At 45.6% G+C, this 27,014-nt stretch overlaps 1 long non-coding RNA gene across 1 annotated transcript; it reads right to left on the reverse strand.

Annotated features, from left to right (window-relative positions):
* Positions 1-303: 303 nt before the first annotated feature.
* Positions 304-25,193, reverse strand: LOC148481742 (uncharacterized). The gene is made up of 3 exons (XR_015871852.1): positions 25,106-25,193; positions 579-673; positions 304-473 (listed from the first exon to the last, which is right to left on the reverse strand). It is a non-coding gene; the product is annotated as an uncharacterized LOC148481742 (long non-coding RNA).
* Positions 25,194-27,014: the final 1,821 nt, after the last annotated feature.

Genomic DNA, 27,014 nt, shown 5'->3' on the forward strand with positions numbered 1-27,014 from the left:
GATGTGAGTATGTTGCAGTTGTGGGAATAGGGGGCGGAAAGGATGCAAGTGTTGGGTAACTGAAGTATGTGAGTGTATTTAGTGAGTACATTGGGGAGAAGATTAATGGCCTGCAAAATGTTTAATTTAACGGGCATGCAAAGGGAACTTTTCACAGATCATTAATCAAACTTTTACAGAAATGTTAAATCTCATCACCCTCAGCTTTAGCAGTTGTTTTTACTATCTGTTGTTTCAGCTGCTCCTGCATGTCCCCTAAGAACCTCATAATCTCAGAGGACTCAGGATCCACAATCTGCCTCTTATATGTTGCTTTTGTTGGAGCATTCCACCTCCTGGCTCATGGATCCATAGTTGTTAAAGATGAGCCAACAGACAATGCAGGTCTTCATGGTTCTATTCGCTGCTCTGTGTTCTCAGTGAGGATGACCATCTCCTCTTCTCCTGACACGGAGACACTCTCCTCTTTGTTGCTCATGGTCATGAATAGGAAAACATTACTCAGTTATTGCACAACAACAAACATTACAAAACATTAATTTTCATTTTATATAATAATAAAATAAACCCATACTTACTGCCTCATTTCCATGTAATGCCTAAGGAACTGAATTTCCTTGAAATATGGGTGTAACTCAATTCTTTTGCCAATGAACAGCTCCCTCAATACATTCTAAAAGGCAATTCACAATAAAATAAAATAAAAGTTTCTAAGAAATAAAACAATAAAAGAACACATAACATTGCCTTGTTATTACTATATTAACATTCACTATTTGTGATCCATCCTTTTGATCCACTGATATATTTATTTATTTATTTTATTTATTACCAGTTATTTATATAGCACACACATTTTCCGCAGCGCTTTACAGAGAATATTTGGCCATTTGAATTAGTCCCTGTCCCCGTGGAGCTTACACTCTATATTCCCTATCACACACACACACACACACACATACACACTAGGGGTAATTTTGTTAGGAGCCAATTAACCTACTAGTATATTTTTGGAGTGTGGGAGGAAACCGGAGTACCCGGAGGAAACCCACGCAAGCACAAACTCCACACAGTTAGGGCCGTAGTGGGTATTGAACCAACGACCTCAGTGCTGTGAGGCGGTAACGCTAACCATTACACCATCTGTGCTGCCCATATATATACATTTAGGAACATGATATAATCCATGGCTTTCCAATACTATTTATTTGTTACAATTAAAATAGGTGGTTTGAACCTCTATGACCAGGCCCATTTCTGTGGGCTTTCCAGCTTTTGAGTTTGTTTTTAATTTTTTATTCAACCCAATTTATTTATTTATTTTAACCATTATACATAATTGTTCCTATTGGTAATATCAAAGTTTTTTATTTCTATTTTACCTAGGGTAAGCCACATAAAAATAAAAATGTTTCAATATATTATTATTTTTTATTATTATTATTATTATTATTATTATTATTATTTGTATTTTATTTACATTTACATAATCTAAGAAGAAAATGAGCTTAGAATGTAGGTCCCCTAAAAACCAAGATACCATATAGGTGCACCTGAGGTTTTTACTGTTGTTCACTCTTTCTGTTAAGCCATGAAAACCATTTGGGAGTCAACACATATGACAATAGCATCCTCATGTTTATTACTATATTAGATCCAAAACAAGCTGCATCTAAAATATTAATGCATTTTAAAGGATAGCAAAGCCCTAGGCCTACGGACATGGAGTAAATTCTGTCACTGGAATTTACAATGGCAATGAGATCTGACCAAAAAAAAAAAAAATCAATATTAATAAAGGAGTACACTATTACCTTACTCCTTTAGGTCTACTACCTACTGGAGTTTTACTGGCAATTTTAACGCTAGTAAAAAAGAAAATGATTTATTGGTGTTTTAGAGCTGCCTGTAGACGTCCTTTTACAAGCAGTAGATGGAACACAAAGATGGAACAAGTACCATTCTGAAAAATACTATTATGGTACAGTAATGTGCAAAGGCTAGCAAAAATGGCAGCTACAGTAGCATCAGATTCGCATCACATATTTATGTATAACATACTTAAAATCTCCATTGGGTCCATGGTGCGATGTTTCCACTACACGTCAAACAATTCATGATGTTTCTCTACTTAGGGCCGCGTTAAGACATTAGTGAGCCCAGTGCAATTATCACATTAGAGTTGCATAATAATAGGATAAACTTTAGACTATTGACTTAAAGAAGAACGTATCAAGCTTCCTTGGCAGCATTGATGTTTCCACTGCTCCACATTAGTAGAGTTAAGGGGCTCGTCCTACATCATCAAGGGGTTGTGATACATTCTCCTGCTCAACACCATTACTAGGAAGTTATGGACGGAATAATGGGCCCATTCTCCTAGTTGGCCCAGGACAATTGCCCATTTTGTTCCTTTATTTAAAACAGTTCTGCCACCAACTGGATTACTAATGCAATATTAATATTGCTCTGTGTATAATACAGTTTGCTCCATACTATAGTTTGCTCCATGCTGCTTCTCTATGGTAATGACACAGGAAGTTGTCCTGAACAAAGCCATCCACAGACCTCCATTTTATTTTTAGCATATGTATAACATGTGTATAGCATACAGTGTTAAAATTGAGGTGAAGTGATTGCCCAGCTGAGAGCTTGTGCATACAGGTTCCATTTCCTTAGATAATTTTTTGACCATCGGCATTAAAGCAAATTTTATAGACTTGAGAACACTTTTGAAATGCGAGAATAACATAATATATGTGACTTGGAAAATTAAGAAGACTTGAGCCTACACTGTTACAGGTTCCTAATTTTGTTGTTTACTTAGTCTCATGCGCGATACCAATACGCTGCCCAGGAGAAGAGTCACCAATCGTATTATTTATTAATAAATAAGTTTTGAGAGTGACCAGGTGCAAAAGTCTAGGGGGAACATACAGTATATGATCTGAGGATCTGATTCAGAGCCGGACGCTATTTGCGAATGGTCGTTCAGAAAAAGGGGCCGGCTATTTCAATTGAGCACTCGCTCTTTGCGGTCTGTTGACACCTCTATGTCTGAGCGAGCGAACGAAACATGCGCTCGCTATTTTTGTAAAGACGCCCCCTGGCCGTTCGCATCATACATCATCTCCGCTATTTATTAGATTAATGGAGTACATCGAAAGGCATCTGAACTGCTCGCAGTGCTTGTGGTAGGTTTTACTTCCTGCAATCACTGCGAGCAGTTCAGGCTAAAGGACAACCAAGTGACGTGGTCGATGACGCACACCCATTAAACGCCCATTTTGACCGTTTGGCACGCCTGGTTGGCGCATGCGCATTACGACCCATACGCATGCGCAGATGTGTGAACATCGCTCGGAGCGAGCGAGCGGCCGCTTGCGAGCAGCTCTGAATCGGGCCTTGAGTATCCTGCAGGAAATACATATGCAAATAGAAATCTGCTGTACAAGTTGTAATCCATAGGTTTCAAAAAGTAGGATTCCTGTACTTCCACTAAATACTGTAGTGTGACCTGCAGGTCGTTCTACATCAGGGGATAAACATTTTGGAACTGATGCCACATTGCACATACACCAGTTGGTGGAGCATTTCTTGTATGTTATTCGTGTTGCACATGCTCCGGAATAGCTCACACAGATCTACACTTAGCGGTCAATTCAATTACGCTCACTCCACAAGTAACTGCGTGCATACAGTTTGTGGCACTTGCAGTAGCCCCAGACACGCTGATTTTTGATCACAGCCTCATAGGGGCCGAGATGAGGTGCTTTTGTCAGCGTTACCAGACGTTGCAATGGTACTTCAGCCTGCTCACACCTAAATGACCTGACCCTTTGGACTGGAGGGGCAGTAATCTGTCATTCTACAGGGGATGTAGTTATGAGACCGGCGGCCACAAGGCCGCGGTCTCAATACCGACATCGGAATCCCGACAAGGGGCTTAAGATAGGCAACGAAATACCGATGCCTATCTTAATCTCAACGCCGGAACACCGAAGGACGCCAGCCCAAACGAGGTAAATCCGGGGTGCCCTTAGCGTTAGCTGCGGGGGGGAAGGTTTGGTTTGGGGAGCATGGCGGAGTTAGGGTTAGGTTTTGGGGGGGAGGTTAGGGTTAGATAACCCTAGGGGGAAGGGTTAGGCACCACTGGGGGGAGGGTTAGGATCTGGCACAACTGGGGGGGTTAGGGTTAGGCACTGAGGGGGGAGGGTTAGATTTAGGTACGTAGGGGGAAGACTTAGGTTTAGGCACTAACGGGGAGGGTTAGGGTGTGGAATGGGGAGGGTTAGGGTTAGGCTACAAAAAGGGAGGGTTAGGTGGGGAAGGGGGAGGGTAAGTATACTTACCCGACCCCTGTCGGGATGCCAACCAACGGGATGCCGCTGTTGGTACTCTGACAGGAGGCATCCCGACAGCCGGCATAACATTCCATTCTACAGTAGGTTATTCAAAGATGGATGCAAGGCCAAATATGTTGATTTTGATGGGTATCTTTACTAGTGTAGGGTATGGAAGGTGAGCCCTGATGATTATGACTATTTGCAATTAAGTCATGCCTAGCAGGTGGGAGCACAGCAAGGTGCCTACAACTCTGAATACAGGTGAATATACTGTACACATTTTTTCATGCACGCAGTTCTGGACAATATACAGTACACACAATTTCTGTCCAGCTCTGCATCAGGCCCATACACAAATGCTCAGTACGGTAACGATTTATTTATATGTATTTGGTCATATTGTATGAATTATATAAATGGTCTAAATGTAACTTTTATAATACTTCAGTTGCAAACGGCAACATTTATTTGGGGAAAAAAACTATATGACAATGAATCTATAAAGATGGAGGACATTATTTTCTAACATATTGTAGTGAAAATTTGCACAGTGCGATATTCCACACCATACAACCAGCAGTTATTTAGGGCTTTACTTGTCTGATGACTTCCGATGACTTCCTACCCTGCCATCATTTATGTACCTCATCGGTAACATGCCCGTGTCATGCACCCTGATAATTATATCCTTGGTATATAGCAAAGTTTCCCAAGGCAACCCAACAGTTCAGATTTTAGAGATATCCATTGGTGAGCACAGGGGGTTACATCAAACTGACTGAGGTACTAATTAAGTCACCTGTGGTCAAGCATGCATATTCTTAAAACATGGATTGTTAGAGTGCCTTTGAGGACTGAGTTTGGGAACCTCTATTATATTGTATGTATTGCTTATTATAGGTTTACTAGCTATTACCTCAGTGCTCATTATTCTGTGCACAAACTTAGGGCCTGATTCATCATGGATCGCAATTGCAACAGCGTACTCAGGGCCTGATTCAGCAAGGAATGCACAGATGCAGACGCACGCAATCGGCCAATTGTTGCGTATGCGTATGAATCGCATTGTTCGTGTGCGAACTAGCTTCAGCGATGGGAACTGCATTTGCAGAGGCTACGCAGACCCAGAGCACAGTGATTGACAGGAAGTGCTGTTTGTGGGTGGTGAGGGGGGGGGTGGTCAGGCGAACGCAAGCGTGCCTGTGCGTTTGGATGGCGTTTTATGGGCATGCATATTTAAGCCCTTGCGGCGACAGATGAAGAGTGAAGTCTAGTTGCACGCAGGAAGTGACAGAAATCCTGCATGAAGTCAGGTCAACCATTATTAGGCTAATGTGTTCGATGCTTCTCGATGTTACCGATGTTTCCGCTGTCTTGCATGGTATAACAGGACGCACGTTAAGGGAAGTGGGTGGTATTGTGTAGTGCTAGGCGTCTGCTTGTTCTGCGTGTGTATGCATTTATTAGCATATACTCGCAGCAGACGGGTGCGTGCGTCTGCATCCGTGCGTTCCTTGCTGAATCAGGCCCTCAGATCGGCTGATGGTGCGTATTGCACCGCTGTGCACGTGCGCAGGTTAGGATTGGGATCACACTGCAATTATGCACGCAGATAGAAAGAGGGGGTGATAAGGGAGTGGTCGGAGAAACGCAGACGTTCCTGTCCATTTGAACTAGGGGTGTGCACCGGCCACTTTTCGTGTTTTGTGTTTTGGTTTTGGATCTGGATCTTTCTTCGTGTTTTGGATCTGGATTGGTTTTGCCAAAACCACCCTTCCGTGTTTTGGGTTCTGGGTTTTGTGTTTTGGATCTGTATTTTTTTTTAAAAAAGCATAAAAACAGCTAAAATCACAGAATTTGTAGGTTTTTCTGCTCCTATGCTATTATTAACCTCAATAACCTTAATTTCCACTCATTTCCAGTCTATTCTGAACACCTCACACCTCACAATAGTGTTTTTATGTCCAAAACGTTGCACCGAGGTAGCTGGATGACTATGCTAAGCGACACGAGTGGGCGGCACAAACACGTGACCCATCTAGGCGTGAAACTGCAGTGGCAGACAGGATGGCAGTTTGAAAAACTAGGCCCCAAACTGTACATAATGCAAAGAAAAAAAAGAGGTGCAAGATGGAATTGTCCTTGGGCCCTCCCACCCACCCTTATGTTGTATAAACAGGACATGCACACTTTAACAAACCAATCATTTCAGCGCCAGGGTCTGCCACACAACTGTGGCTGAAATGATTGGTTCGTTTGGGCCCCCACAAAACAAGCTGGCAATTAATGTGTCCCTGCACAAACTGGCTCTATGGAGGCAAGATGTCATCCTCATCCTCCTCATCCACCGATTCCTCACCCTCTTCAGTGTGTACATCCTCATCCTCACAAAGTATTAACTCGTCCCCACTTGAATCCACCACCACAGGTCCCTCTGTACGTTCTGGAGGCTGGTCTCCCTGGAAGAGCTGATAATTCATTTTGATGAACATCATCTTCTCCACATTCTGTGGAAGCAACCTCCTACGCCTTTCGCTGACAAGGTTCCCGGCTGCACTAAACACTCTTTCGGAGTACACACTGGAGGGGGGGCAACTCAGGTAAAATAGAGCCAGTTTGTACAGGGGCCTCCAAATTGCCTCTTTTTCCTGCCAGTACAGGTATGGACTGTCTGCCATGCCTACTTGGATGCTGTCACCGATGTAATCCTCCACCATTCTGTCAATGGTGACAGTATCATATGCAGTGACAGTAGACATGTCAGAAATTGTTGCCAGGTCCTTCAGTCCGGACCAGATGTCCAAACTTGGTCCTGCCTGCCCTGCATCACCGCCAGCGGGTTGCTTAGGATACCTAAGTTTTTTCCTGGCAGCCCCAGTTGCAGGAGAAAATGAAGAAGGAGCCGTTGACGTGTCACGTTCCGCTTCAGCTGACAGTGTGTTCACCAGCAGGTCTTTGCACCTCTGCAGGCTTGTGTCGGCCGGAAAGAGAGACACCACATAGGCTTTAAACCTAGGATCGAGCACGGTGGCCAAAACGTAGTGGTCTGATTTCAACAGATTGACCACCCTGGAATCCTGGCAAAGCGAATGAAGGGCTTCATCCACAAGTCCCACATGCCGAGCGGAATCGCTCCGTCTTAGCTCCTCCTTCACTTTCTCCAGCTGCTTCTGCAAAAGCCTGATGAGGGGAATGACCTGACTCAAGCTGGCAGTGTCTGAACTGACTTCACGTGTGGCAAGTTCGAAGGGCTGGAGAACCTTGCACAACACGGAAATCATTCTCCACTGCGCTTGAGTCAGGTGCATACCCCCTCCTTTGCCTATGTCATAGGTGGATGTATAGGCTTGTATGGCCTTTTGCTGCTCCTCCATCCTCTGAAGCATATAGAGGGTTGAGTTCCACCGCGTCACAACCTCTTGCTTCAGGTGATGGCGGGGCAGGTTCAAGAGTGTTTGCTGGCGCTCCAGTCTTCGGCACGCAGTCGCTGAATGGCGAAAGTGGCCAGAAATTTTTCGGGCCACCCAAAGCGTCTCCTGCACGCCCCTGTCGCTTTTCAGAAAATTCTGCACCACCAAGTTTATTGTGTGAGCAAAACATGGGACGTGCTGGAATTTGCCCAGATGTAATGCCCGCACAATATTGGTGGCGTTGTCAGATATCACAAATCCCCAGGAGAGTCTAAGTGGGGTAAGCCACTGGGCGATGATTTCCCTCAGTTTCTCTAAGAGGTTGTCGGCGGTGTGCCTCTTACTGAAACCGGTGATACACAGCGTAGCCTGCCTTGTAACGAGCTGGCATTTCTGAGATGCTGCTACTGGTGACGCTGCTGCTGTTGCTGCGTAAGGTGATACATCTACCCAGTGGGCTGTCACAGTCATATAGTCCTTAGTCTGCCCTGTTCCACTTGTCCACATGTCCATGGTTAAGTGGACATTGTGTACAACGGCATTTTTCAGGACACTGAGGACACTTTTTCTGACGTTTCTGTACAGTCTCGGTATCGCCTGCCTAGTGAAGTGGAATCTACACGGGATTTGGAACCGGGGACACACTACCTCCATCAATTGTCTAAATCCCACTGCACTAATGGCGGATACCGGACGCACGTCTAACACCAACATAGCAGTCAAGGCCTCAGTTATACGTTTTGCTTCAGGATGACTGCTGTCGTACTTCATCCTCCTCGCTAAGGACTGTTGGAGGGTCAATTGTTTAGTAAAAGTAGTGGTGTTCCTACTTCCTCTCTGGGATGATGAACGACTCCCAGCAGCAGCAACAGCAGCAGCGGCAGCAGTAGGCGTAGCAATGCAGGATCCTCCAGAGGAATCCCGGATAGGAGAGTCAGTCATGCCAGTGACATGGCCTGCAGGACTACTTCCGATCCTGACTAAGGAGGAAATTGACGAGGAGGGAGTTGACGGTGTGGTTTGCAGGCGCTTGGATACAACAGGACAACGGGATTTAGGTGTCCCTGGACTGCTTACGGTCTTAGCCAAAGTTTCTGAACTTGACAGTAACTTTTTATGAACGCGCTGCAGGTGCCGTATAAGGGAGGATGTTCCTAGGTGGTTGACGTCCCTACCCCTACTTATTTCACCTTTACATATGGTACATATGGCAAGACAGTTGTTGTCCGGATTTGGATAGAAATATTGCCAGACCAAAGAGGTGGAATGTTTGGTCTTCTGCCCAGGCATGACCGTGATGGGCTTTTTCATCCCACGGACAACAACTGTCTCCCCCGGAGCCTGATTTAAACAAACCACATCATCATCAGAATCCTCCTCGCCAACTTCCTCCTCAGCGCCAGCTACACCAGTATCCTCATCCTGTTGTACTTCAACAGTGACATCTTCAATTTGCATATCAGCAAGTGGACTGTGGGTGCTCCTTTCAGCACTTGCAGGGGGCGTGCAAATGGTGGAAAGAGCCACCTCTTCCCGTCCAGTGCTGGGAAGGTCAGGCATCGCAACCACCACCACACTTGGACTCTCCTTGGGGATTTGTGATATCTTCTTAGAAAGCACAGTTCTTCGCTGTGCTTTTGCCAGCTTAACTCTTTTGATTTTTTTAGTGGGAGGAGGGCTTCCATCGTCATGTGAAGCTGAACCACTAGTCATGAACATACTAGGGATCGACCTTAGCCGTTCCTTGCCACTCCGTGTCGTAAATGGCATATTGGCAAGTTTACGTTTCTCTTCAGCTGATTTAAATGTCTTTTTCAAGGTCATTTTCCTGAACTTTGCCATTTGGGATTGTATGTGCCCTCTACTATGACATTGGGCATCGGCCTTGGCAGACGACGTTGATGGCATGTTATCGTCTATGTCATGACTAGTGGCAGCAGCTTCAGCACTAGGAGGAAGTGGTTCTTGATCTTTCTCTATTTTATTTTTATCGGAGAAAGTTTGGTCCTCCATTTATGTTATATCGATTTGATATATACGTGCGGCTAAACACAGAAAATAATTTTTTTTTTGGTTTGGACTGGAGTGTACTTTGTGGGTTACAGCACCATTTAACGGTCAAGCCAGCCGGCCCTTTACTTATGACACAGGCGCACGCTTGGCACTACTTTGTTGATGCACGTGCGGCTACTGCGCACACAATTCACAAACACAGAAAATAATTTTTTTTTGGTTTGGACTGGAGTGTACTTTCGGGGGTTACAGCACCCTTTAACGGTCAAGCCAGCCGGCCCTTTACTTATGACACAGGCGCACGCTTGGCACTACTTTGTTGATGCACGTGCGGCTACTGCGCACACAATTCACAAACACAGAAAATAATTTTTTTTTGGTTTGGACTGGAGTGTACTTTCGGGGGTTACAGCACCCTTTAACGGTCAAGCCAGCCGGCCCTTTACTTATGACACAGGCGCACGCTTGGCACTACTTTGTTGATGCACGTGCGGCTACTGCGCACACAATTCACAAACACAGAAAATAATTTTTTTTTGGTTTGGACTGGAGTGTACTTTCGGGGGTTACAGCACCCTTAACGGTCAAGCCAGCCGGCCCTTTACTTATGACACAGGCGCACGCTTGGCACTACTTTGTTGATGCACGTGCGGCTACTGCGCACACAATTCACAAACACAGAAAATAATTTTTTTTTGGTTTGGACTGGAGTGTACTTTCGGGGGTTACAGCACCCTTAACGGTCAAGCCAGCCGGCCCTTTACTTATGACACAGGCGCACGCTTGGCACTACTTTGTTGATGCACGTGCGGCTACTGCGCACACAATTCACAAACACAGAAAATAATTTTTTTTTGGTTTGGACTGGAGTGTACTTTCGGGGGTTACAGCACCCTTTAACGGTCAAGCCATCCGGCCCTTTACTTATGACACAGGCGCACGCTTGGCACTACTTTGTTGATGCACGTGCGGCTACTGCGCACACAATTCACAAACACAGAAAATAATTTTTTTTTGGTTTGGACTGGAGTGTACTTTCGGGGGTTACAGCACCCTTAACGGTCAAGCCAGCCGGCCCTTTACTTATGACACAGGCGCACGCTTGGCACTACTTTGTTGATGCACGTGCGGCTACTGCGCACACAATTCACAAACACAGAAAATAATTTTTTTTTGGTTTGGACTGGAGTGTACTTTCGGGGGTTACAGCACCCTTTAACGGTCAAGCCAGCCGGCCCTTTACTTATGACACAGGCGCACGCTTGGCACTACTTTGTTGATGCACGTGCGGCTACTGCGCACACAATTCACAAACACAGAAAATATATTATTTTTTTAGCACTTGGGGGGAGCGCCCCTGATGGACAGAGCACCCCCTGGACAACACTACAGCTCTCCTTTAGGACTGGGACACTGCACAGGACTTTGGAGTGGACACAGCCCCTATGGAGAACTGACTGCACAACACAGTCCAGCCAGCCCCTATGGACTTTGAAGTAGTGGACACAGCCCCTATTAACAACAGCAGCACAGCACAACACAGCCAGCCCCTATGGACTTTGAAGTAGTGGACAACAGCAGCACTACACTACACTACACTACACAGCCCTAACTCCCACCCTCCCTCTTCACTGTCCACAGCCGAGTGAGAAAATGGCGCCGACGCGGGTACCTTATATAGGATCCAAAACCCGCGAGACTCGGAAGGCGGGATGATGACGTTTTGCCTCGATTTCAGATCCGAGTCAGGCGGGAAAAGTCGAGCCTGACTCGGATCGGACTCGGATCGGGGGGGCTCGGGGGGGTTCGGATTTTAGAAATCCGAACCCGCTCACCCCTAATTTGAACACCATTTCCTGGGCGTGCATAAATAAGCCACTGCGACGGCATACGCAGCATGAGTACTCATTGCGTGCGACGAGACTTGCAATTTCTGAGACAGATCAGACCAGCTGTAATTCTGCCTGACAGGCCGATGTATACGCAGGATTGCGAGGTATTATGGATGTGAGAAAGCGGTAGTGGGCATCTCTATGCTGGCTGAGCAGTTGAGAACATTAGCTTATTTTCGCTGCAGAACTGCATGCGTAATCGCAGCTGCGATGGCAATAGCGATCTGTAATGAATCAGGCACTTTGTCTGTACTTTGGACTTTGAATAAACTCATTTAATTTAACTGACCTTAACTTTTTATATTGTCGCTGCTATTCTGGTTCCTGACCATACTTCATTTGGCTTTGCCTTTGCCAGCTAATTCTGTAATGTCCTGTCAGGTAGAAGAGACTTGTTGCCTATTCTTTATATCTGAGTAGTAATTACCGTTACATGTACAAAAATCCTGGAGGCAACAGAGTACAGGGGGTCAATTCACTAAAGGTCGGTTTTGGTTATTGCTATCATTTACAGATTTAAAAAAATGGATATTTATCATCCGTGTTTCAGTTTCAATTGAAACCCGACGTTGATGTCAATTGGTTGTTGCATCAAATGGGGAAGTGCTGATTGGCTGAGAGCGTGGGAGAGCCACTCTCAGCCATTCAGCGCTTCCCACATTCACTCCAATGACAGTGACCGGCAATAGCCTGCCATTACGAGCTAGTACTGTACCAAGTGAACAGTTCTGTCAGTTTGGGATCTGGATTGTTGTTTTTTGTTTTCTGAAGACCAATGGACTACTACATGTACCAAAGAGGAGCCGATCCAATGGGTTTGGTGAGTATGATTTTTTTTTTTTAAATAAAGGACTTCCCCCTTTGGTGTGCGAATTCTGGCATTAATTCTAATGGTACCAGCAGGCTCTTAATGTCCGGGCATGCTGGCTCTTGTTGTTCCAGAAGTGCCTGCATATTGGGGCAGGCTTGCTGGGACCTATAGTCTGCCTGTAAATAACAATATTAGTATTTCACCATTAATTCTGCATGCACCGCCACCAGGTGTGTGGGGAATAGCTGGTTGTACCTTGGGAGGGGGGCACCTATTTTTTGGGGGGTCCCTACTTTCCGAGGAATTCCAGCTGTGAGCTGACTATTTTGAGCCTGGGTAATGTGATGGCACGGAGACCCTGTGCTGGGTATCCACCCACAGCTTTAGCGAGCGGTCAGGTGATAGTCGCGACAATCAGGGCTTGCGACGAGACCCTTGTGGTAGGGTCTCGTTCCCGCAAGCCCCAGTGAGCTTTCGGCTCTAATAGAGCAGGAAGCTCACCACTGACATCACTCGGGAACGCCTCCGTTTGGCCAGCCACGCCCCCTGCCCGCCTCCAAAATGGGGCAAGCTGTCAATCACAATCGACAGCTTCCCCGTTTTGGTGCGAGACACGTAGCGACGGAGCGCCCGTCGCTGGCCGGGTCTCGCGCATGCGCAGTGAAGGACCATCAACCCGCTCGCGAGTCTGAATCAGGCCCTTTGTCTTTGGCCCATTATTTATCTCTATGGAAAGGGGCTGCTGTCAGTGGAAAGAATTGATGGAATATTGGTGTTTTGGTGATGGTGTGATCATCTGACATTACACAATTAGATGTGTTTGATTTAGTGCAATGCAGACTAAATTAAGCAAATATCCCACTGGCTGTTATGCGTTACCCCACACTGTAATTCTGTGCCTGTACTAGTAAATAAACCCCTGTGTTTTACTGACAACCTCAAAATACTCATCGCACAAATGAATAAAGGTAAATCCTACAGTGAGAAACAGTTACTGTGAAGCGATGTTAATAGTTTCTGCGACAGCCAGCTGATTGTAATTACTAAATACTATGGATGATTTTCATGGGCTGGTAATTACCCTGTTATTAAAACATCACAAATTAGCTACTTTGTCAGTGAATGTTTGTTAATTACAGTCCCCATGCCCTCTGACAGACAAACCTATCAAGGGGGGACATTTAATGCTCTACAGTGCCACAGACGAGTAGCCGGAACCAGTCATTGTGAAGGATAAATGTTCTTACACTGTCACCTATAGGTGCTCACCTGTCTGTGTGTATCCTCTACATGATCACACCATTCTCAACATGGAAATGACTCAATAATGATTCACTGGCTTCCCAAGTCTTATGTCTCCTATTTTCTCATTAGTGATGTAAGAAAAGATCTATAGATGAAGGTAAGTGCTCCCCAAGGCAGACAGAAAAGATTAATCACAGGGTTAATGTTCCTGTAGGGGTAAATAGATTGAATAATGATTTAGGGAAATTAGAGGAAAAGCTGAGAAGGTAGAAAATGCACAAATGCCAATAAATGTAAATGTAAAATAATATATTTAAGACACAAAAATCCATTGGCAAGAAATGGTATTAGCGTTACTGGATAACAGCAGCAGGAACATAGATTAGTAAAACGGTCTATTTAAAACATGTACTAATGGAAATGAAAACGCAGAACATTCAGTGTTCTTTACAAGTGTTTTCTTTCCTGCAAATAAACCTATTTGGTAGGCCAGAGCATAGGAATATAGAAACCCACCTCGGGAATGTAACGCAGGGCATGCCCTCTCCACAGTCATATACAAGCACCCCTCTCCCAACCATTTCCCGATACAGTAGACCATAGGGGAAGAAAATTATAATCATTTTCCCCCATAATCAGGTCATTATTATTACAATTAGAAATATAAATATAAGTGGATTGAGTCATATCTGTGTTGGTTACAATCCTGACTATACAATTGCTGGGATTAGAGCTGATAGAATAATACTGCCTAGTCGGAATCCTAAACATAAGTATTCTATTCGTGCTGTCCACAGGTGTTTGCAGCAATGAGTGACATCGTTTATCAACTTGTGATATCGAACAATAATTTACATTGAAACAGTTATTAGCTACAGTAATAATAAGTCAATTATTATTTATCTAGATTTTGTAACAGTTCTTTATATGTTCACGCCATGTCATTCCTTAGGCAGCAGGAACTAAGGCCCTCATTCAGAGCCGTTCGCTATTTGCGGTCGTTCGTTTAAAAACAAGGGGTGGCTATTCAAATGATCCGTACGCACATTGCAGTCTGTTCACACCTCTAAGTCTGAACGAACGAGCAAAACATACGCTCGTTTATTTGTTAAAAACGCCCCCTGGCCGCACGCATCCTACGTCATGTCCGCTATTTATTAGATTAATCGAGTACATCGACCAGCGTATGAACTGCTCGCTATTCTTGTGGTTGGTGTTTGCTACCACAAATTTGCGAGCAATTCTGGCTCTAAAATAACCCAGTGACGTGGTCAATGACGCTGCTGTTTTAAATATACACACCCATAAAACGCCCGTTTTGACCTTTAAGCACGCCTGCGTTCGGATCTCCACTCCCCATTTTCAAGCACCTTCCCCTGTTACCACCCACATACGCCTCATTCTGTCACTCAAAAAGCAGGCACTCGCTATATAGCGTACAAACGATTTTCGGCCGCACTGACTGGTTCGCGCATGCGTACTAAAAAGCGTACGCATGCACAGATGTGCAAACATCGCTCGGAACGAGCGTACTGCCGCTAACGAGCGGCTCTGAATGAGGGCCTAAGTTCTGTTTGGTAAATAATTTATGGAAAGGAGCCACATAACTCATAAAAGTCAATACATGTTATCAAAACTAAGCACTTTCTTAACAAGATAAATTGCTAAGTTGGATTACAGTATATCTCACTCATAATAAATTTCTGTTATAGCATTTCGTTCACTCATTTAAATTAAATGACTAATTTTACTGCGGAAAAAGTTAAAAATGACACTGTCAATTCACATTTCAACATTAGATCATCTACTTATTTAATGTATATTGTAAATAACCTGCAAACCTTCCCTTACAAAGCCACCCCTTTCTATTTCATAGTTACAGCCCACGTAAGCCTTAAATCAATTTACTTACTACTATGTGATGGCAGATTAACTGGCCCTAAGTAATGTCCAGTTACTACAGCCCCTTACACCACTGTAGTAGAATGCCTTTCTATTCCTGGTATAAATGACTTGTACTTCCACTTTAGCTGCCAAACCCAACATGGAGCATGTAAATAGGAATGTTTGCAGTATTCTGAGGCTTGCTATGTGCTCTTATCCTATTCAGTACAGATTGCTACAGTAAATATGACTCTTTTGGAACCTAATCATTGTGCATTGCATCGTACATCTATCTGCTGCTGCAAAAATACTATGCTTTCCTTCCTAACTTCAGTAGTGATTCTGAACTTTATTTAATAAATAAATATAAGGGCCTATTAATTAAACTAAAGCAAGCAGACACATCAGCTTCCACATTATTTAAGTAACCTGCCTATTTAGGAAGAGCCTAGAGCATACTTGCCTACTTTACCGAAAACGACCGGGAGGCTCCCAAAAATCCGGAAGAATCGCATCCTCATGGCCCCGCCCTCTGCCAGTAATCATATCACCATGCCCCGAGCACCGCCTACCTCTGCAGTGATACGCCCCCCACAGTGTCAATATGGCTGCACCCTCCCAAAGGGGGCAGCCCAAAGGTCGGCAAGCATGGCCTAGTAGTCTTAGCTTCTGTGTTGGGCAAACTAACACTGCAGACCGCGGCCCCCATTTTTCTCAGTAGGGACAGTGGTCTGGTCCAATTTAACAGGTTAGAAAAAGCTTCCATTGTTGGAGCTTGTCTCCCATAGCTGACACCATCTTCAGATGGCGTCAGCCGCTCTATCCTATGGAAAAGCTATGAGAGTGCACAGACTGATCTCCTGCATGCACAAGGACACTGGCAGGACAGAACCCGTCATTGCAATCTCTCAAACTTTCCAAAAGATGTTAAACAGATCACATTACCCTGTATGAGAGGGATGTGCATCTCGTTTTTCTAAACAACTTTTCTCAGTAAGTACAAAACAGTTGGTGCACAAGTACTGTATTTCATCGTGTGCCATATCTGTACCCATATTTGGGATAGTTGGCAAGTCAGGGAGTGCCCCATGAAATAGTAGCAAACTGCACAGCGCCATTTTCTCTTATTGTTCATACTGGGTGCAATTCTATCTATGTGTATTTTGCCATTTGTATACAGTGGTCGGAATGCACTATTGCATTTTTTTTGGGTCAAACCTCTGAAAATGACGTTTTTGGAGGTTTGGCCGCTCACTGCGCATGCATAAAGCCCCAGAATGAGATACATTCCGGGACTTGGATGCGGTGACAACGCCATCTTTAGATGGAGTTGCGCAAGAGAAGTTTATGGGCTTCTATTCGCGACATTCCCTTGGGAGGGATCCAATCGCATCTCTCCTGGCACCCCTTGCGGCACGTGTATCACTTGACGCAGACGCAGAAGAACTTATAGGTCACACACCCGGAAGTCCTTCTATCGCAAAGGACAGTTTTACTGGGAGAGCTGTCCTTTGTGATTTGGTTCATGCATATCTGCGTTATTTATGCCAGTATGCATGCGATGCGTGGGGGTATGCATACTGCCCAGTAAGATAATATCGTAGATGAATATTTAAATTGCAAACCATTATGTAATAATTAAGCTCAAAACCCATATAGTGATAGGTTTTAGTAGCTATGCAACTGTATTGCATGTGGTCAGGGTTAGAACAAGTCTCAAATCCGTTCTGTAGAATAATCAGATCAATCCACATCAGCAATCTCACATGTCACCAGCCCTACCCCAACCATACAGTACAGCGCAATGTAGTGTGGGCCCAGCTCTATTGATTCAGCAAAAGCATCATTTTGCAGAGTGGAATGACGGAGCAAAAGAAGCTTTTATATTCCATAAGTCGCACCACTCATTAGACCGCAAGTGAAGATTTACGCAAACTGTTAACAAGACTTTATGCAGATCATCCACACATGAGACATACAGTACATAGCTGCACATGGTCACCTATGGTAGTGGCCAATCAATTCAGACCATTTTTTATTTATTCCGTGAGCTGCAGTCTGCTGTCCCATCACTGACACTTCTGTATTTTACAGGACTGTACTTCATTCCAGCCTTCTTCCCTCGTCTTCGTCACTTGCGGTAGCAGCTAATCACAGCGCTGTCTGCTACTGCAGGGACATGACTGTGAAGTCAGCAGTCAGCAAATATTGATCCTGTGGAGCCAATCACTGTGATTTATGGAGCCAGAAGGTAAACATTGACCTTAGCAGAGCCAAACTCAATATTTACCTTTAAGGACAATCCATCCAAGTATTCTCGTTGCAAAAGTCAATACCTGTTCTGTACCTACTCTGCATTTCTAGTTAAACAGGTTCCTCTCCAGAGACAGGTTCTCTCATCACCTTCTCCTGTAAGACGTCTCTTGGCCCTAAAGTGTTATTATATATTACTGTACATAGTGTGTTAGCAAGGATTTTAATAATAGAATGGCAATTTCATAGATGATGAGCTATAACAGTATATGGTAACTAACGTATATGGTAACTAACATATAATATAATAAACTAGCGACCTGCCCCGGCTTCGCACGGGAGCAATTTCATATCGCCACAGCCCCTGCATCTCATAACAACCTACGCCATGTCAGCACAGTCCCCTGCATCTCACCACAACCTCCTTCTTCTCAATCCTGCCCAATGCATTTCCCCAGTGTAACCACAACCGGGGGCCAGCCACTGTGATATGCTAGGAAGGGCAGGAGGATCATGGATGAGAGATTTGTATTGCAGCTACAGTAAGCATTATCAGCAGCACATCCCCGGGGCTCGGGCACCTGTGCATATTTCCGCAGCCTCCATGCACGCCACTACCCAGTTGTCAAACATGGCGATGAGCAACGTCTTCTTTGCACAATGTACCCTGTATTTCCTGGGCTTCCTGTTGAGCTTCCTCGCCATGGTGCCCCTCTCCGAGAACAGCACTGACCTCCATGGGAGGTGCCTCCTGTTCACCGTGGGCGTGTGGCTGAGAGGGAACATCACCCTGGAGAGGGAGCACTTCACGGTGGAGGAGTGGTGGCTGGAGTCTGACAGCAGGTTCAACATAGGGATGGACATCGGTATCCGATGGTACCAACCATCAAAGTTTTTGTTCCAAAGATAGTGTTTTTACCATTTGATGGTGGTGGTCCGATGTTTGCCACCATCAAATGGAAATCATTTGATGGTGTTTCGATGGTTGTTGTGTTTTTTTGTTTTTAATTCCTGATAGCTATGACTCTCCTGGCTTCTGTGTCTGCATCAGGACATCTTCATGGGTTCTTTGGAGGCTGTCTCTCACTCTCTGGACCTCATTCAGAGCCACTCGCAAAATGCGAGCGCTTGCTCTGAATGAGGGTGGCCGCTTCCTTTTAAAAAACTGGCCTCCTGGCCGCCTGCTAAGCTGTGGGTGACCACCCACAGCTTTAGCGAGCGGCCAGGTTGATGGTCGCGATGGTCAAGACCATTGCTACCATCGGGGCATGCGACGAGACCCTTGTGGTAGGTTCTCATCTGCCGCAAGCCCCAGTGAGTTTACCACTGATATCACGAGTCATGTCAGTGGGGCCGCCCCCAAACGGCAGGCATTCCTTCGGGAACGCCTCGTTTGGCCAGCCACCCCACACCCCGCCTACAAAACGGTGCGAGCTGTCGATCACCATCAACAGCCGCCCCTTTTGAATTTCTCTCTCGCTCCGTGGCTTGTGCACGAGCAGTGCAGCCGCTGCGCGTGCGCAGGGCCTCAACATCGACCCGCTTGCGAGCACTCAGCACTTGCGAGCTGGTCTGAATGAGACCCTCTTTCTGCCTCAGACATGAGCCTGCTCAGTACCTGACTCCCTCCCCTCTCTAAGCTGCTGCTAAGCAACAGGGCACTTTCCTACAGCCAGTTACACTGTCTCAGAAAGCCAATCAGAGCGCAGTCTTCAGCCCGGCAGCAGCAATCAGTCACACACAGCACAACAGTGTTTTCTGTGACTTGCTTCATTCCAAGCCTTAGTTTCAGATGCCGTCTTGCTGTTTCAGCGCCCTGGCCGGCTCCTATACAACAGCTTGATGCAATATTTTTTTCAGTAACTTGCTTCACTAAAATCGGCACTGTTGTGCTTCCCTTTTGTCACAGATGAATGGTTCATACACCTAAATCTTCCTTGACCAATTCTGTATAGAATAGTGAAAGCCCCATCAAGATTCAGTGGTTCAAGAGATTAGCCCGAACAGACAGACAGACCACTAAACCAGGCACTTTATGAGATGAGAGAGAGAGAGAGAGAGAGAGATATTATAATAAAAAGGTAACTATTTTGTTTTTTATTGTTTTATTAGTAACATATATGATTTACTTACTGCTGTATGCCATGAGTTTCATTCTGACCAGGGCACCATACACATGGAGTTTGTGTCCTGTGTTTGTGTGGGTTTACTCAGGAAATTATAATGCAAACTCCATAGGACCAGGGTGAATGAGTAATATCTCTGTACAGCATATTTTCAGTGGACTAGATGGATCATTTATAAACATGGTGTGATACGGATGAGCTGTACAAATGCCATTTGTTTAGATGGACGGCATGCACCGCAGGTTTATCTAGCTGTAGCCTGCTTTAATAATGATGTCTCTATGTGAGAGCCCCCTTCTCACAGCTAAATGAAGTGTTTGGTGAAGATGATAGTCCATGAATGGCACTGCTAGGAGAACCTCATGGTTTTAATCGTCAATAGGTGAATTTTTACAAAAGAAAACCTTTCACTTTCAGCTGGAGTTAACTGTGGACTGTAACTACTGTATATATAACTCCGCATACGAGGTCGGGGGCAGGCCAACATAGGGATGGCCAATGGAATGCCGCTGATTTTGCAGATTAAATACTTGATTGTGTTTGTTGCCACCATTGCTTGCGCCCACAGTTAACGGAACACTGTCTCAGCAGCAGTACTCCTTTGCACATGCACAAAACTAGCTTGATCATCTGTACATGCACACCATGAACAATTCATTCAATGAAACAATGGTGGAAATCCTTGCAAATTTTTGATAACGCTCCACCAATGGCCATACCTGAATCAATATTAGTTAGACCTGAAGATGCTTAATGTTCTATTTAATAGAACAGGATTGTGCACCCTGCACAGTGAGTTACAGTGCATCTTTCACAAAGGCAGCAGCGAGATCCAGCAACAGAGAGACCCCTCCTTTTTGCTACAGTGGTAACAACCCACTGATGGTCAATGGTTTTGCCATTGATGGCAGAGATCCAATGGTTCTCCACCATTGATGGTTGTGAGATCATGTAGCATTGTTTTTCCTTTTTCTGCATCGGCAGGACAGAGTTTAGCCCTGCCTTCTGGTGGGCCCCTTATGTCAGCACCCCTTCCCTGATTGGCCTGCCACCCAGCATTCCCCACAGCAGGGACAGCCATCGATGGGTGTAAACCACTGGCCAGTCCCCATCAACAGTTTCATGTTACTTGTGTTTACTACTGATGGCACCATGCATAGTTAACCAAACAATGGCTATTCTTACAGGAAGCAGAAAAGACCAATCATGTGATGCGTGTGTGCTTTATGTCATCAGGAGGTTTGCAGTACATAGCTCATGTACAGTAAGAAGATAATCTGTGGCTGCCTGACCTGCAAGGGAAAAAGGGTGAGCACTGTCAGTGTGTCTTTCTGTCCTGTTAGCCTGTTTTCCAGACTGTGAGAGTGTCTGTTCAACAAGTAAGCCTGTCTTCCATCACTGTTTGTTTGTCAAAATGTACTGTGTTTCTGGGCCTGATTCAGAACCGAATGCCGTCCCGATTCGGCAGCAAATGACTGGAGTTTTTATTACGCCGGAGCTGCAGTGCACATGTGCCACAATGGTCCTGCAATTGCGGTTGCAGTGTGGTGTTAGCGATATCATTAATCATCCACAATATCGTGCAGTATATGCCGGGAATGACCAGCAATGCGCGCTCCAGCTGGTCGTTGTCGGCATCTGTCATCGCCTGAAGCTACTGTCCAACATGATGATATCATCAGGTTGCGCAGGTTTGGGGATGAGGGAAGGTGCCGGGACTGAACGACATATCGTTTAGTGTGGGCACAATATCCACTGCACAGTATAATTAATGATTGAACGATAACGATGTTATCGTTCAATCGTTCATTAATCGTGTAGTGGATATGCCCCTTTAGTCTGTCTCCCAGCACTGTCAGTGCATCTGTCCCTCAGTCCAGCTTGTGTTTCCGTCTGTCCTTGTCGTTGAGTCTATGTCCCAGTCCTGTCTGTGTGTCCTCCAGTCCTGTCAGTAGCCCCTGCACAAGCTGAGTTGCTTTTTGCAGATTGGCAGTCATTCACAAAGCATGCCTACAGTATAAGTAATATTCACTGTGATAGTAAATTTCTAAGTTTACTATATTTGTTCAAAGGGCTCAAACACACTAGGTAACCATGGAAACCTAAAACAGGAGCATTTTAGTTGCAGTCCAGTTAGCGGCATCGACCAAATGGTACAATATTATTACAAATACTGCCGTCTCTATTGTAAATGTACATAACTTGGTGCATAATTACTACAGTGTTGCACTTACCTGGAACACACACAGGGGCTGATTCATAGTTGCATGCTGCTGCAAATGCTCTATCATCGTAGTCTGTGACTGATTCAAGAAGGATTGCTATTCTGCTTACACACACACAACGCAGTTGCTAATATCAGCGATGATATGTAAATATTTGCAATTGCATTCGCATTGCGATCGCAGCCTGGCATATGGACGCCCACTTCCCCTTACTCACATCCGTATACTTTGGTAACATAGCGAAATAATCGGCAACATCGAGTAACATCGGACGCCTGAGTTCGCCCGACCACCCCCCTTCACCACCCACAAACAGCACTTCCTGCCAATCACTCTGCGATGGGTCTGCGTGGTTTCTGCGATCGCAGTCACGGTCACAGTGGTCGGCTCTCGCATGCGCACTGCGATGCGTATGCATGCACAGTACGCAACAATCGGCCGATTGCATGCGTATAAGCAACTGAGATCCAAGCTGAATCAGGCTCTGAATGTGCAAGGGCTGGGAAGCCCACTTGGTGTATCTTTAGACTTTACCATCAGACGCACTGTCGAAATGTACACCTGCCCTATACTGGGTGCAGATTCTTCGTCAGAGTATGGCCTCCAAAGTAAGTGATTAAGGGCTCTATTTATTAACATTATTTTTACTAAAATAAAGTGAAAAAGGGTGTTTTCACACCCTTTTCATATTATTTTAGTTTCACCTACAGTTACTTTAGGGCAATTGAAGTAGAATTCGTAAAATTCTACTCCAACCCTAAGTATCACTTATTTTTAGTAGGCACATCGCATTTCCCATAATTGTAATCTGGAGGTGGCGTTATCCAGGGTCTCCCTCGGTTACCGGACTCCTGCCCTACTCCAACAGGGAGAGCAGAGCCGGAAGTCGGCCCCAGTAATCAGCTGTGTGATCTAAACAGACCACACGCTGATACAGTGTAAAAAAGAAATAAAAATTTACTTACCTGACTCCAGGGACCAGTGGTCGGGGCTCCGGGTGATGTCCTCCCTCCGGTCAGCTGGTCTCCTATGCTGCACTGCGGCCAGGTCATCAGGTGATCGGATCCCAGTGCAGTATGGGATATCACCTGACTGGAGGACATGGAAGACATCACCGCAGCCCGGATCATGCAGGTAAGTGTAATTAAGGGAGAGGGGGGGTCGCGGGGGGGTCCGCGATTGCAGGGGTGGGGCTTAGCGCCGGGGGCTAAGAGCGACGGTTGGTCAGCGCATGCGTGGGGCACTGGTCACGGTATTTTTTGCGAAAATACCGTGACTAGTGTGCGGAGGGGATTCGCAGGGACAGAGCTTTCTCGCAAGCTCAAGTGTGCATGCGATGTTTCCCAAGTGTGCAGGCGCACGACGGAGGCGGCTCCGTCGTGCGCATGCGCGAGACCCGAATAACAACGGCCAAGCCGTCGTTATGGGTGTCGCACCAAAGGGGGCTTGCTGTCGATGCTGATTGACAGCACGCCCCCTTTGGTGGGCGTGGTGGAACCGTGGCTGCCCAGATGGAGGCGTTCCCATGGGAACGCCTACCGTCTGGGGCCGGCCCCACTGACATCACAAGTGATGTCAGTGGGAGTGCTTTTGGCTCTGATAGAGCCAAAAGCACTCCAGGGCTTGCGGCAGTGAGACCCTACCGCAAGGGTCTCATCGCAAGCCCGATGGTCGCGATGGTCTTGACCATCGCAACCATCATTTTGGCCACTCCAAAAAGTAGGGGGGATGGCCCTGATTCAGAGCGAGCGCTCTGTCAGAGCGTCCGCTCTGAATCAGGGCCTCAGTCGGTAATATCACACTACAATCTGCATTACCAATGCGGATGTAGTAAATAGAGCCCTAAGGGTCAGAGGGACTGATTCAGAGATTTACGCAATGCTGATATTTACACAGATTGAGCGATTGTTTGCCATCACGCATGGTATTAGCCACACTGCGCATGTGCGCAGCGATTGCATTGCGCTTACGGACGCAAAGAGTAATCCATTGCAAAGTGAGTGACGGGTTATAAGCATTTGGGGGTGGTAACAGGGGGTGGTCAGAAAAACACAGGCGTGCCTGTCCGATTGAACACCATTTCATGGGCATGCATAAATTTGACACTGCGATTGCATACACAGCAGGAGAGCTCTCTGCCGAGTCTGCGGCTGGTCAGACCTGCCACAAGCACAAGATATTTCCGCAGATAAGCATCATTGTACGCAGATAAGAAGGCAGCAGTGGGCGTCCTTATGCTCAGGTGATGTGTGGGACTATTCCATATGAAATCGTAGCTGAGATCGCATTACCATCCATCTCTGAATCAGGCTCTGAGTTCGCAACCACCTCAGCTACACTCCCTTGACACTCCCATAACACTCCCATAAGACAGTGCATCTCTGCAATAGCCACCTCCCAGTCGCTGCCCAGGAATGCCCAGTACATTACTGAGTCAGTATGTCTCAATCTCAACCGCACCTCTGTGCATGCACACCGTCGAACACATGCTCTGCATTGACAATTTGCGCAAATATCGGCACTGCGTCCAAATCAGGCCCAATATGTGGTTGATGCAACTAACTTCATTTCAGGTGAAATGTTATTTTACAGCATGAAGAAACCATTTTATCCTTTATAAAACACTATTCATACCACCAGCAGGATTACTGCATCAGTTGTTTTTTTTACTGACGCCATAAAACCCGGCGTTTGCCTCTGCCATGAGCAGCACTTCTAAATACTTTTTAGAAAATTCTATTGAACATTCACACATACAAATGGCAACCACCTTTAAAATAGGTATATTTTGCTTTTAGGCGCCCACGAGATGCAGCTCAAGAAAGGAATCAATCACTGCTGAAAGAAAGGGTTACGTATGATTGCCACAAGCACTTTCTCCATTTACCATCTCTATTTACCTTGTCAATATTAAAGTGAAGGTCTCTCCGTGAATCTTTACAGAGCTTCAACGTACACAATTACCTGTCCCATCCTCACCCTGCAATAAGAAGTCTGTCAATACCACTGTCAATACAAACACCTGAGTATTGACCAGCCTCAGACTTAAGGGTCAACAAACTGCTGGCAGCTGAAGCCCAAGGATGCCGGCATTGACGTATTTCAAAGAGTGCTAGTGCAGCAAGGATCCCTGTGGACTCTACAACACAGCTCAATTTCAATGGGCAGCCTGTCGATATTCCTTGGTCTGAAGGTTGTGAAGAACTTGTGTGTCTTGCTGACAACAACTTGCAGACAGTAATTGCTCAGAGAAGAAAAAAGCTGCTACATAGTATTGAGCACAGCGTTCAAATCAAGATCAAATAGCTTCCCGCAGATATTCCAATGATCGGCTTGCAACTGTCTTGTGAGCTAAGACGTAAAATACAACGAGAAAAGAAAGGTTTAGAACAGAGGGTCAGATGTCTGATAATGCCAATAGACCCAACTTACTTCAATATTTCTGCCTAAACACAGTTCAGGCGAATATTTTATTGTGGATTGAACCAATCGTCAGCCTATGACATCACCAGGAGCTAGTTGTTTGATAGGCTGCATTCTCATGTTGCCCCACTGCAAATATTCTGGGCCTGATTCAGAGCCGGTCGCTCTGACAGAGCGCTCGCTCTGAATCAGGGCCGGGCTTTTGTTTTTTTTGGAGCGGCCTCTTGGCCGCTCGCATAGCTGTGGGTGACCACCCACAGCTATAGCTAGCGGCCATGATGATGGTCGCGATGGTCAAGACCATCGTGACCATCGGGCTTGCGAGGAGACCCTTGTGGTAGGGTCTCGTTCATCGCAAGCCCCAGAGAGCTTTCGGCTCTAACAGAGCCGGAAGCTCTCCACTGACATCACTTGTGATGTCAGTGGGGCCACCCCCAAACGGCAGGCGTTCTCATGGGAATCAGGCCCTCTGTTCCAAATTTCTAGGGTCATCTCAAATGTAATTGATTTAATCCAAATATCAAATAATTTAAATTATAGCCAAGGGCACTTTGCTGACAAGTAAATGTATGTATCCAAATCATGCACATGGAACAAGGACAAAATAAATGCTGATGGTAGGGTGGGCCCTGCTCATGCAACAGTTTACAGTCTAATAACAAGAGGAGCAGGTGTGACTCGGAGTGGTGATCGGGACTGTAGAAAGGGTGTAATAGTGTGAATAGTAGAGGCTGGAGCAGGCTGTAATATATAGACGAGTTTCCTACGAAATTTACTTTGCAGACCAGAAAAAGTACATAACAGAAACTATTAGAATATGAATGAATAACATACTGTATGCTAAGGATATTCACAATCATTGACCTATAAAAAGAGAATAGAGAGGGGAAAAAAGAAATAATCTGAGGTGGACGGAGGGGAGGGACCAGCCAGTATATTGTATGTGTAGTGAAAAAGGAAAGTATTGCTATATAGAAAGAAACTATATAGTGGTTAGGGGGGTTCAACCCCAAAGTGAACTGTGGAGTCCAAAGTTTTTTTTTATTAATGATAAGGCATTTGTTCCAGAGGGCTCTGCGAGCTAACGCTGTACTTTACGGCCCAGATAGTAAAAACAAAGAATGGTGAACAGTGTACAATGGTACAATGTACAGAACAAGAGGGATTGTATTAAGCACTTGTCCAGAATGGAAACAGAGGGCCTGATCCAGCAAGGATCGCAGTTACTAATACGCACGCAATCGTCCAATTGTTGCGTTCTGCGCATGCATATCTATCGCAGTGCGTGTGTGTGATACAGCCACTGAGATCGGAACTGCGATCGCAGTGACTACGCCGACCCATCGCAGAGTGATTGACAGGAAGTACCGTTTGTGGGTGGTGATG

The sequence above is a fragment of the Taudactylus pleione genome, unplaced genomic scaffold, assembly GCF_031769625.1.
Source record: "Taudactylus pleione unplaced genomic scaffold, aTauple2 ptg000567l, whole genome shotgun sequence".
In the NCBI taxonomy this organism is placed as follows: domain Eukaryota; kingdom Metazoa; phylum Chordata; class Amphibia; order Anura; family Myobatrachidae; genus Taudactylus; species Taudactylus pleione.